This window comes from Acinonyx jubatus, chromosome A1 (genome assembly GCF_027475565.1).
Source record: "Acinonyx jubatus isolate Ajub_Pintada_27869175 chromosome A1, VMU_Ajub_asm_v1.0, whole genome shotgun sequence".
In the NCBI taxonomy this organism is placed as follows: domain Eukaryota; kingdom Metazoa; phylum Chordata; class Mammalia; order Carnivora; family Felidae; genus Acinonyx; species Acinonyx jubatus.
This window is the reverse complement of record NC_069380.1, coordinates 146,022,925-146,036,630: the sequence shown is the minus strand read 5'-3', so window position 1 is coordinate 146,036,630 and position 13,706 is coordinate 146,022,925.

Here is a 13,706-nt window from a genome sequence, read left to right as displayed (position 1 = left end):
AATGCTAGGACGTTATTGTAGCTGTTTTGTGTTTTGTTATGTTAATGTTTTTTCCAGAGGCTTAGAAAATAGGATAACCATATTTTAGCTTATATTTTAGCAATCACAATATAGTTTATTTAATTCATCTGTATTACTTTGTTTATTCTAATAGTTTTTGTTTTATCATTTGGGGACCTCATTTTTATGACATATGCACAATTAAAAATATTGGAAAAACAACTTTGAAAGAGACACTTGTCATCAAATTTGTATTGAATTAGATGGTAGACATTCAGTGGTATCTTTTTTTTTTTTTTTTTTTAACATTTTTTATTTATTTTTGAGACAGAGACAGAGCATGAACGGGGGAGGGGCCGAGAGAGAGGGAGACACAGAATCAGAAGCAGGCTCCAGGCTCTGAGCCATCAGCCCAGAGCCCGACGCGGGCTCGAACTCACGGACCGCGAGATCGTGACCTGGGCTGAAGTCGGACGCTCAACCGACTGAGCCACCAGGCGCCCCATAGTGGTATCTTGTTTAATGAAATCGTTTGCTCTCTTTGAAATCACATTTGGTGGACTCATACTTGATAAGGACATACATTTTGTAATGTTAAGGCCATATTGAATATTTTAAGTGGAATAAATCATCCTTGGTTATATATTATTTCTGTAATAAATTTTAATTAGGAAAAAAACCAGGAGCACCATGAAACAAACCTTTTTCATAGCATTTTATTCATGATAGAAGTTTAAAAAAGTTGGCCACATTTGATAGAAAATGCTTTTGTTCTCCTAACATTATATTTAAAAATAAGTTCTCCTATCTGATATATAAAAATAAGTAAGGGTGACTGGATGGCTCAGTCAGTGAAGCATCTGACTTCAGCTCAGGTCATAATCTTGCAGTCCATGAGTTTGAGCCCCAAGTCCAGCTGTGCACTGACAGCTCCGAGCCTAAAGACTGTTTCAGAATCTGTGTCTCCCTCTCTCTCTGCCCCTCCCCTGCTCATGGTCTGTCTGTCTCTCTCTCTCTCTCAGAATAATAAATAAACATTTTAAAAATGTTTAAAAAATAGGTAAATAACCATGCTTTCTTCAACATCAATCATAAGGATATTTCAGATATAATGGTAGTTTTGAAAGACATAATTCACAACTGTAAGGTGTACTTCAGTGTAAAGTGGGATTAATTTAATTTAATTCCAACATGTTTTTACCTATAACATACACTCTGAGAAGAATATTATATTGCTACTCTAGTTCTATGAACATTGTTTAAGGAATTATGTACTAGAGAACTGTGCACATAGCAAAAACTGGCCTTCTGGTCGGGAAATTGTTTCTGTGTTCATCCTAGGCATGCAGACTACAGTGTCCAGCCCCCTTTGTAGATAGAATCATGTGATTAAGTGCTTGCCAATGAAATGTGACGTATACCACATTTGAAATTACTATGGGAGATGTTCATATAATCCTCCAAACCTTCTCTCTCCTTTTGTCTACAAGAGAGATACAGGAGATTCAAAAGCCAGAGGACTCCTGGGTTCTAGGGTAAGAGAGAGAAGATGCCTAGGTTTCTGAATGACCCCCTGGAGCAGAACAACCATCCATCTCCCACCCTTTTAATTCACATTTGACTCTGCAACAGACATAAAGTAAAGCTTTATTCTGATAAACCATTGAGATTTTGAGATTGTTACTGCAGGTAAAGTTGATCATGCTAAGAAATACAGTGGAAACTATAAGTACATTCTGCGCAGGTCACATGTGATGGGAAAATTAAGTCCATAGGAGTCAGGCTCACATTTCTCTTACCAACCGCTACTGTGTGGCAATTGCTGCTAACTGAATTCCATATATATTTTCCTATTTTCCCCTAGTAATATACATTTTTTTGTTAAATGTTGTCTAGATGCATCGTAAAATATTACATTCCCCAGCGTTCCTTTTCATTGGCTATGGCAATGAGTCTAAGTGTTTGCCAATTGATTTTGAACATCAAACACCTGTGTACCTTTTAGCTGTTCTTAAAAACCTTTCCTACAAAATCCAGTTAGAGCTACACATTTTTCTCTAAGGATAGATTCACTTGTATCTCAGTGATTTAATTTGTAGTATTTTCATTTTATCATTCAGCTCAAAACACTTTCTGATCACCATTGTGACTTTATTTTTCACCTGCTATTTTAAATTATATTTCTTTATTCCTAAACATATGATAAATGTATTTCTAGGTAATGGCAATGAATTTAGAAAATATACTCTATATAAATTCAGCCTTTTAAATTTTGCTGAAATATACTAGCATATGGTCATTTCTGTACAAAGCCCATATGTGCTTTAAAAGAATGTTCATTTTGCTGTTTGGCTTTGAATTCTATATATGTAAATTAATGTATATTATATTACACACAAATTAATATATATTAGCATACAGGGTGCCTAGCTGACTCAGTCAGAAGAGCGCACAACTCTTGATCTCGAGGGTGTGAGCTCAAGCCCCACGCTGGGTATAGAGATTACTGATTAAAAAGAAAATGAACTTTAAAAAAAGGGGTGGGGGGCTACCTAGGTGGCTCGGTGGGTTAAGTGTCCAACTCTTGATTTCGGCTCAGGTCATGATATCAGGGTTTGTGAGATCAAGCCCCACATTGGTCTTTATGCTGGTAGCACAGAGTCTGCTTGGGATTCTCTCTCTCTCTCTCTCTCTCTCTGCCCCTGTCCTGTTCCTGCATGCCCAAGTGCACACCCCTTACTCTCTCAAAATAAATAAACAAACATTTAAAAATATACATATATTGGGACCCTGAGTAGCTCAGTCAGTTAAGTGTCTGACTTTGGCTCAGGTCATGATCTCATGGTCTGTGAGTTTGAGCCCTGCTGACAGCTCTGTGCTGACAGCTCAGATTGGAGCCTGCTTAGGATTCTGTGTCTCCCTCTCTCTCTCTGCCCTTCCCCCACTCATTCTCTCTCTCTCTCTCTCTCTCTCTCTCTCTCACTCTTTCTCTCTCTCTCCCTCTGTGAAAAATACACATAAAAAATATTTTAAAATATACATATATTAACATACAATGATGTATGTAGATTAAGTAATTGATTCTGCTGTTGAAAGTTTATACATTGTTTTCAAGTACATATCTACATGTTTTATTGATAGCTAAAGTTCTCCAGTACAGTCTTGAGTTTGTCTATTTTTCCTTTCAGATCTTCCAATTTCACTTTATATATTTCGATACCATATTTTAAAATGTACATGTTTTTAATTGTGTTGTATTTTTCTGGGTTTCATTATTTATCAAAATAAAGGGTTACACTTTCTTTTTTTTAAGTTTTTTTTTTTTTTTTTTGAGAAAGAGAGAGAGAGAGAATGACTGGGGTAGGGGCAGACAGACAGGTAGACAGAATTCCAAGCAGGCTCCATGCTGTACATGCAGAGCCTCATGTGGGGCATGAGCTCACAAACTGTGAGATTGTGACCTGATCAAGAGTTGGAAACTCAACCAACTGAGTCACCCAGGCATCCCTATAATGGTTACACTTTCAACTGTGATATATTTTTACTAACACTTTGAATTCTATTTTGATAATCATATAACTTCATCAGTTTCCTTTGGTATTTCTGCATATTCTATTTTCCAACCTCCCATTTTCTGTAATCTTATATTTTGTTTCTTACAAATAATACAGTGTTTGACTTCAGTTTTTCATACAGTCTAACAATCTTTGTATTTTCACTGGAATCTTCACTCCAATTATATTTAATTTAATTATCAAATATTTTACTTAAAACTACCATATGATTGGGTGCTTATGCATAGCTCTTGGGTATGTTGATCAATGTGTGTGTGTATGTGTGTGTGTGTGTGTGTGTGTGTGTGTGTGTGTTTTAAACAAATTTGTGAAGTTCTAGTTACAGACTACATTGTGTTCCACCAAAATTCTTAAGTAGAACAAGACTGGAGTATTTATAAGAGGAGACCCCAGGGATGCATGAGCACAGTGAAAAGGCCACGTGAGGATATGGCATGAAAATGATAATCTGCAAGCCAAGGAGACTTCAAAAGAATCAAACCTACTGGAACCTTGGTCACAGACTTCTACTCTACAGAACTGTGTGAAGTTTTTGTTGTTTAATCCACCTGATCTGTGGTATTTTGTTATGGCAGTCCCAGCAGACATAGTTCCACCCATTATCTCTTCAATTAATACGCTTGCCACCTTATCACTCCCTCTCTTTCTCCTTTTCAGGTCTTCCAGTTATACACATAGTGGATTTTCTCACAGTTTCCTCTATGTCTATATTACAATGTGTTCTCTGCTTTCTATTTTTTTATTCTTTCAATATTCATTCAGTATAGTTTCTACTAACTTATAGTCTTTTTTTTTTTTAATTCAGCTTTATCTCATCTTCTCTTATATACATTTGTTTGGTTCTACTTTTTCATTACCCCTATAATTTTCATCTGATAGTTTTTATTTTAATAATTTGAGTTTAATTAAATCATTAATATATCTTTTATGTTCTTGAATGTAGTAAATATTAATAATATCAACATCTGTGTCTGATAGTGCTGATACGTGTAGTCTCTTTGCACCATTGCAACTGTTCATTATTTCTATTGATTTTATATATTTTATCTTTTAAAGATGGCATGATTGTTTATATAGAAAATCCCAAAGAATCAACAACAACAACAGAAAGTTCCTGGAAATAATAAGCAAGTATGGCAAAGTCACAGGGTATATCAACATACAAGGGTCAGTTGGTTTTCTATATATTAGCAATGTTCAATTGGAATATGAAATTTAAAATTAACACCATTTATAATAGTGGTGAAGTTGACATACTTAGTTATATTTCTAACAAAATACGTATAGAGTCTGTATGTGTAAGCTATAAAACTTTGATAAAAGAAATCCAAGATCTAATAAATTGAGAGATATTCATGTTAATGGAGAGAAGACTCAATATTGTTAATGTGTCAATTCTTTCTGGACTGATATATAAATTATTGCAACTTCGGTCAAAATACCAGTAGCTATTTTCTACATATGGATAATACTACCAGATTTTATGATGTAATATAAAGCTACAGTAATATTGGCAGCATGGTGTTGGGAAAATAATAGACACATAGGTCAATGAAACAGAAAATAGAACCTAGAAGAAGAAAAAGAAAACAACATATAGTAATTAATAATAAAGTAATTAATTTATCACAAAGGAGCAAAATGAATTAATTGGAAAATTATATATTTTTTAAATCGCTTTGGACAAATCAGATGACCATATGCAAATAAAATAAAGCAAAAGTAGATACTTGGGTTTAATGTAGGATTTTTAGATATAACACCAAAAGTATAATCTGTGAAAGAAAAAAAAAGATAAATTGGACTTTATTGAAATAAAAACTTCTGCTCCATGAAAGACATTGTTAAGAGAATTAATATATTAGCCAGATGTGGGGGATAAGCTTAGGAATCCCAAGGGCTTACACCAATGGGTTAACAAGGCATAAAGAAATACAAAGTCATAAAAGGCTCACACCCGAGTTTGGGTAAATCAGATTGGCACCCCAAGAATAGGCAGGCATAAAGGTGCCAGGCATAGGAAGGTGCCAAGGCACCTCAAAATAAAGAGGGGGTGCAGAGCCCCCAAAACAGAGAGGGAAAGACAAAGGCCTGAAATAGAAACGACACAAAGGTGCCCAATACATAGGTATATGAAATAAATAAGATTAGATATTCAGGGTGGAAGCACCCCCAGTTTAGTACTGTAGCAGAAAAGCTGCTTTCACAGGAGGATAGGGTCAGTTTAGGTAAATTGGTGGATTGGACTATTGACCACTGCACTGAAGGCAAAGCAGTTCAGAGTCAGATGGTTAACAAAAGAGAAGGTGCCTTGTTAACCCTGAGGTTATTCCCATTTGTCTCATCCCCTAGGCTAGCTAAGATAAACAGAGGTGCTGCCTCATGTCCACTGTAAACAACCTTCCTTCTGACAGCAGGCACCCAGATTTTGTTTTGTATTAACCCCAACCCCTAACTGTGAATATCTTCAAGACTCCCTTTCCCTCACATCCACAAGTTAATAATCACAGATTCATTGTCCCTTTGTACATGTCTGTCGCCATGTTTGTAATCCTTCTGGTCCTATTAAAAACGTGGCAAGGACCTTATTCGAGGCTCTTGTTTTTTCCCAGACATTAGCCATCTCTTGCTTTAATCCTGCATCCACTCTTTTGCTGTCCAAAAGAGAACTTTAGACTTAGAGTCTACGACAGCCAGAGACTGAAGAAAATAGTCACAAAACACATATATGCTACAGGACTTATATCCAATATTTGCAAAGAACTCTTCCAGCTGGACAGTAAGAAAAATATCCCAATTTAAAAATAACCTGAACAAACATCAAAGAAGATATGTAGTTGGCAAGTGAGTGTATGAAAAATGATGCTCAACAATATTTGTAATTAGGGACCATCAAATTAAAACAAAAATTGTATTTTACTTTACATCTATTAGAATGGTTAAAATGCAAAAACCTGACAATGCCTATTGCTAGTGAATATGTAGAATGACAAGAACCCTCATTCTTTCCTGGTGTAAATAAAAATGGTACACTTCAAAAGACAAATTAGCAGTGTCTCACAAAGCTCAAGAGTTTACCGTATGCTCCAACAATCACACTGTTAGTCATTTATCCAACTGATTTGAAAACATGTTCACACAGAAACCTGTTCATGAATGTTTTACCACCTTTCTTCATATTCACCAAAAGCTGGAAGCAATCAACATGTCCTTCAATAAGCAAATAGATTATTAAAAAATATGGTACACCATACAATTATATTGTATTATATGATAAAAAGGAATGAGGTATTGAGCCATGAAAATGATGGAAGCATTTTAAGTGTATATTCCTAAGTGAAAGAAGCCAGTGTTAAAATGCTGTATAATGTGTCATTGCAGTTACATTCTGGAAAATGAAAATCTATAGTGACTGTAAAAAAAAATCAATTGTTGCCTTTTTAGGGGAAAAGGGTTAAACAGATGGAGAGCAAATTTTTAAGGGGGTGAAACTATTCTGTATGGTATGGTAATATTGGGTACCTTACACATAGAACTTTTTATCACAGAAATGAACCTTACTGTTTGCCAAATTAAAAAAAAAAAAAAAACAATCGTTGAGGTGATCCAAGGATGGAATGCAGAATGTGACAAAATAATATAACTATATTGCAAAGGTAAAACACCCACTGAACAGTAGGGGAAGAAAATGCTGACTTCCATAACTTTGGAAATGGAGAGAGGACATAACACTAAAGAGAATAGAAACTGTGCCTGAGCACTGTATTGGAGCTGAAACAGGTACTTCCCATGAGGGTAGAAGCTTAGAATTCTGATATCCCTATAAACACACACTGGAAGTAAGTAAATGAAGAACTGTGAGAGTTAGATTTCTCACTGTCAGAGGGAATGGCCACAAAATAAGCAAGGGAGGAATCAAGAATGATTCATATGGCCATATGGTAGGTAACAAATTAGAGTTGAAGACATCAGTATGAGCTAATGGTTAGCATAATATAGATACAGATAGGTACATATAGAAATATGTACAGAAATATGTTTTGAAGTACATATATTTATACACACATATGTATATTAGTGGATACACATATATTCCCTTGCTCTGACAGCTGAGAGAACCTAGAAGTATTAACACCCCAGTATCAATTAGCATTCATAGCACCCCAAACTTGATTTCTACTACCATCCTACAATAAAAAGAACCTGAACTTTTTGGGATAAATGGCTGATTGTAGGACTAGGGCAAAAAATATAAAGGATGAACTTTGAGTGTTTTGCAGTGTCAGAAAGAAAGGAATCAATGAAAAAACAAAACAAAACTATGTTGTTGGAGGTATGTCAAAGGGACATAGGATCCAAATGACAGAGCTCCCAAGAGCTAAAGCTCGAATAATTTGGATAACAAAATTAATTACTATTGAACTATGGCCTAATATATGAAATAAATATCTACGAGTACATACCAATATTTATTTGCGATTTGAATACATAAATAATGAAGCAGAAGAGATAAATCTCTATGTAGAAGAATTTCAAATAATATGCATCACTACCATGCCCTCAAGAAAGAGGGCATAGCTCCCTACTCCTTTAGTAAAGCCCGCATGTAGTAACTTCCTTCCCAAGAGCACAGTATGGAAGCAAGGAAAAATGGCCAACTTTACAATGGAGAAATATAACAAGCACTACCTTGTCCTGGGGATCAAGTCAGTGTAACAGTAATGACATGTTAACAGGTATCCTTGATATGATGTGATGAGAATGGTACTTTATATCTCTATTATTTTTCTCAAAAAACCATCATCTCAGTCTAAGCATGACAAAAACACCAGAAAAAATCCTAATTGAAGCACATTCTACACAATATCTGAGCAGTACTCCTCAAAATTGTCAAGGTCACCAAAACCAAGAAAAGTCTGAGAAACTGTCATAGCTAAAAGTAGCCTAGAGAGACATGAAAACAAAATGTAATGGGGTATCTTAGATAGGACCCTGTACAGAGAAAGGACAATATGTAAAACCTAAGAAAATATGAATAAATTATGAACTTTAGTTATTAATACTATATCAGTTAGGAATAATTAATTGTAACTTAAGTACCATACTAGTATAAGACATTAATAATAAGGTAAACTGGGTGCAGAGTACTTAGGAATGCTTTATCCTACATTTTCAATTTTTCTGTAAATCTACAACTGTTCTAAAAAAGTTTTTTTAAAAAACTCACAATTTAGAAAGTCTAATTATTATTATTATATGAACTGAAGTTTTGACAGTGAAGTGACTTGTCCACAATCATACAATTAGGAAATGGCAGAAATTATATTAGACCTAAAGCCTGTCTAGCTCTGAAATCTGATCTGTTTAACCACCATAACATTATTTCTCTGTCATAACTGAGCATCAGAACAATTTTGGGAATATTTCTTAGGCGTTCAATAATTTCCTGGGTATAAGCCAATTGAGTGGAAAATTCCAGGGATTATGCCTTGACTCAAGATAATTAAAAACAAAACAAGCTATCCCCTACTCTAAAACAAAACAAAACAAAACAATACAAAATAAAACAAAAAACCCAAAGATTCCGATGTTCATCAAAGGCTAAAAATTTGGAGCTGAGGTTAGAGTTAGGTAGTTGGAACACGTATGTGTAGACAGAGGTTCAAATAAAGGCAATAGCATGTCTAAAAATGATAGCATGTCATTAAAAGAGGGAGTATAGTATTTCAGGAAGCCAGGGGTGTTTTAGGGTGCTTGAGCATGGGTGGCATTTAGAATCGTGATGAAAAATGAAAGTGTGGAAGTCAGCAGAAGTGAAATAGTATGCTCAGGTGAATACGTTAGTGTAGACAAAAAGATACGGAGTCTTTGAGAGATTTCTAACAAAGTAGTCATATGATCCAATATACATTTCAGAAAGAGCCTTGGTGAGGGCAGTGAAGAAAATACAGAGGAAAAGCTCCTTGACAATTACCTCTTGGCGGTAATCTTTGGGATGTGACACCAAAATCACAAGCAACTAGAGCAAAAAGCCAACAATTGGGACTATATTAAACTAAAAAATCTTCTGTACAGCCATGAAATAAATATCCCCATGGAAATGTTTGCAAACCATCTATCTGGTAAGATGTTAATATCCAAAATACGTAAGGAACTCCTACAAATGAATAGCACAAAGAAACAAATTATCTGATTTAAAAATGGGCAAAGTACCTGAATAGACATTTTTTTCAAACAAGACATACAAATGGTCAACAGGTTACATGAAAAGGTGCTCAACTTCACTAGTCATCAGGAGAATGCAAATCAAAACCACAATGTGATATCACTTCATACCTGTTAGAATGGCTATTATTAAAAAGACAAGAGAAAACAAGTGTAGGAGAGGATATGGAGAAAAGGAAACCCTTGTGCACTGTTGGTGAAAATGTAAATTGGTACAGTCACTATGGAAAACAGTATGGAGTGTCCTCAAGAAATTAAAAATAAAACTACATACTATAATATGGCACTCTTATTTCTGGTTAAGTATCTGAAGGAAACAAAATCTCTATCTCAAAAAGATATCTGCACCCCCATACTCATTACAGCATTATTTAAGATAGCCAAATTATGGGAAAAAATTAAGTGTCCATCAACAGATGAATGAATAAAGAAAATGTGTGTGTGTGCATATATGTATATACGTATATATGAATATTATTCATCCATGTAAAAAATAATTCTGCCATTTGTAACAATGTGGATAGATCTTGAGGGCATTGTTCTAAGTGAAATACATCAAGCAGAGAAAGATAAATACTGTATGATCTCACTTTCTGTGTGGAATCTAAAAGAAACTGAACTCATAGAAACAGTAAATCGGTAGTTTGGAGGGTGGGTAAGGAGTGAGGGAAATCAGTAAAGTTGGTCAGATTACAAACTTCCAATTATAAGATGAGTTAAGTTCTGGGGGTGTAATGTACAGATGGTAAGTATATTTAGCAGTACTGTATTATATACTTGAAAGTTGCTAAGAGAATAGATGTTAAAAATTCTCACCAATACATATAAACGTATAGACACACACACACACACACACACACAAAGTATGTGAGGCGATGGGTTGATGAATGTCTAACTGCCCTTATTGTGGTAATCAGGTGCCTAGATGGCTCAGTCGGGTAAGTGTCTGACTCTTGGTTTTCAACTCAGTAATGATCTCATGGTTCCTGGATTTCGAGCCCCACATCGGGGCTCTGAGCTGACAGTGCAGAGCTTGCTTGGGATTTTGTCTCTTCTCTCTCTCTCTCTGCCCCTACCCTACTCATGCTCTCTCTCTGTCTCTGTCTCTCTGTCCAAGTAAAGAAAATTAAAAAAATGTTTTAAAAGATGTTTAAAGTCCTCACTTCCCCCTTCACACACAAAGTAACAGTGTGAGGTTATGGATTAATGGATGTCTAACTATTCTTATTATGGTAATCATTCTGCAATATATATGTATATCAAATCATTATGCTGTACATCTTAAACTTACACAATGTTATTTGTCAATTGTATCTCAATAAAGCTGGGGGAAAAAGAGCTTTTAGTGATTGAGGTATTGGTTAACAGGTGTTCATAGTAATCTTGTTAAGAGTTGATGAAGTATGAAGAGTAGGGAAAAATAGGCAGGTATGAATTTGAGGAGATGTAATACTATTTTATTCTTAAGTGAATATTAGAGATTTAAAAAGGTAGTTTATTAATGGATGATTCCCAAGGCTTAAACTGGGAATTCAGATCAGGGAACAAGAAAGAGGTCCAAATGTGAGGATAAAATTATGAATTTAGGTTTTGTATGCTGTTTTTTGAAATCCCTAAAGATTTCCCAAAAGTAGATACCCATCAGGTCAGTGGGCATTGTTTGTCAGGAAGTTCTCTGCTTAGTAATAGAGATGTCAAACTTGCCACAGTTCAGTTTCAGACAGTATAATCCAATGTTGCTAATTTTTGTAGAAATAGATGTATTACACAATATTTTAGATTGTATACCCAACTGATAAATTGCCTAATGGAGCAGACTTGGGGCTGAACTTCTAGGGACAAGTAGCTCAGCCATAATCAGGAAACTACTGAAAGAGGAAGCCACTTTTACCAAAGCTATTAACAAAACTACACTTTCTATGCCAGGGTTAAAGAGCTGCCGTTTTGATTACCGACTACAAAGCCATGCTCGTATAACTGCTACTGTGGCAGCAAAACAAATGCTTATTACCTAGCTTGCCTCCTATGTTACTGTGGGTGGCAGGATGACCTCCCATATGTCTATACCCTACTCCTTGGAACCTGTGGGTATGCTACCTACCCTGACATAAGGGGTTGTGTTTAAAATCGACATGGGGATGGAGGTGGGGGTGGGGCGAGTGGGTGGCTCAGTGGGTTGAGCTTCCAACTCGATTCTGGCTCTGGTCATGATCTCGCAGTTCATGGTTTAGAGCCCTGAGTCAGGCTCTGCACTGACAGTGAGGAGACTGCTTGGGATTCTCTCTCTTTCTCTGTTTCTCTTCCCCCACCTCAAAATAAATAAATAAACATTAAAAATAAAAAAGAGAGATTGAGATGGGTAGCTGCTATGGGTTATCCAGGTGGGCTCAACTGTAGGAGAAGGTCATCAAGAGGACATGACCGCTGATTGACCCAGGGGCTGTGCTTGGGCAATCAGAGGCTTCTGGCCCCTCCTCTGTCTTTGGAATTTACATTCTGCCCACCATTCCCACACTGGGAGATGATTCAAGAATTTAGCCTTGGAAAAGTTAAGTTGTTATTGAATCTATCTGGACATTATATGTGCTGAACCTAGTATAAGCCTCTATATAAACCTCTAAGATTCTGGCAGATGGGTGATAAGATTTATTTTGTCTTTTGACTGCCCAAGACAAACCTCAGATGTAAGTTCCCTTGCTTATTAAAACTGCCACTCCCAGTCTGGATTGTCCTGACTCTTTCTTCAGTTTCTCCTTGCTCTCTGTTATGGGAACCAGTTTTGGATTTCACCCCAGAACTCCAAGTTTGTGAACCGCCAATCTAATCACATAGGATCTTTACAAGTGGAGACACATTTTCAGCTGCAGTTAATCAGTGATTAAGCTTGAGAGGATTCAAATCACCTTGTTGGTTTTAAGGACGGAGGAAGGCAGCTATAAACACCGAGTAACATGACCGTTTCGAGAAGCTTTTTCTAGAGAAAACAGTTTCTCCACTGGAAACTTCGGGAGACATAGCCCTGCTGACACCTTGATTTTTCCCAGTGAGTCCTGTGTTCGACTTTCAACCTGGAGAATTCTAAGGTAAAAAAAAAAAAAAAAATTGGTGGGAGGGGGGTTGTGTGTATTTGAAAATGCTTTCATTTTTTTTTTAATTTTAATTGTGTTAAAATAAATATAAAACTTACCATTTTAGCTATTTTTTTCTAGAAGTTTTTATGTTTTAGCATCTTAGCTATTTTTAAGTGTACTGTTCATTAGTGTTAACTATATTCACAGTATAATGTTTTTCAACCAATCTCCAGAACTCTTTTCATCTTACAAACTGAAACTCCATACCCATTAAACAACAACTCCCCATTCTCTCTCTCCCACAAACCCCCACAACAGTCATTCTACTTCTATGAATTAGACTAATTTAGATACCACAGGTAAGTCAAATCCTGTAGTATTGGTCTTTTGGTGACTGGCTCATTTCATTTAGCATTATGTGTTCAAGATATATCCTTATTATAGCATATATCAGAATGTTTCTTTTGTTTCGACAAAATAATTTATTGTGCGCATATAGTATATTTTGTTGATTTGTTCATCAGTGGATACTTGTGTTGCTTCTACTTAAGGCTATTATGAATAATACTGCTATGAAATGTGTGTACAAATTAGCATTGGTTTAAGCTACGAACTTTGTAGAATTCTGTTTGCTAATATTTTATGGAGGGTTTTTAGATCTATGTTCATCAAGGTTATTGGCCTGTAATTTTCTTATATAGTCCTTGTCTGGTTTCTGGTATCAGGGTAATAATGCTGACTCTGTAAAATGGGTTTGGAGATGTTTCACTCCTATTTTTTTTTTTTGGAAGAATTTGAGAAATATTCATATTAATTTGTCTTCCACTAGTGTAAT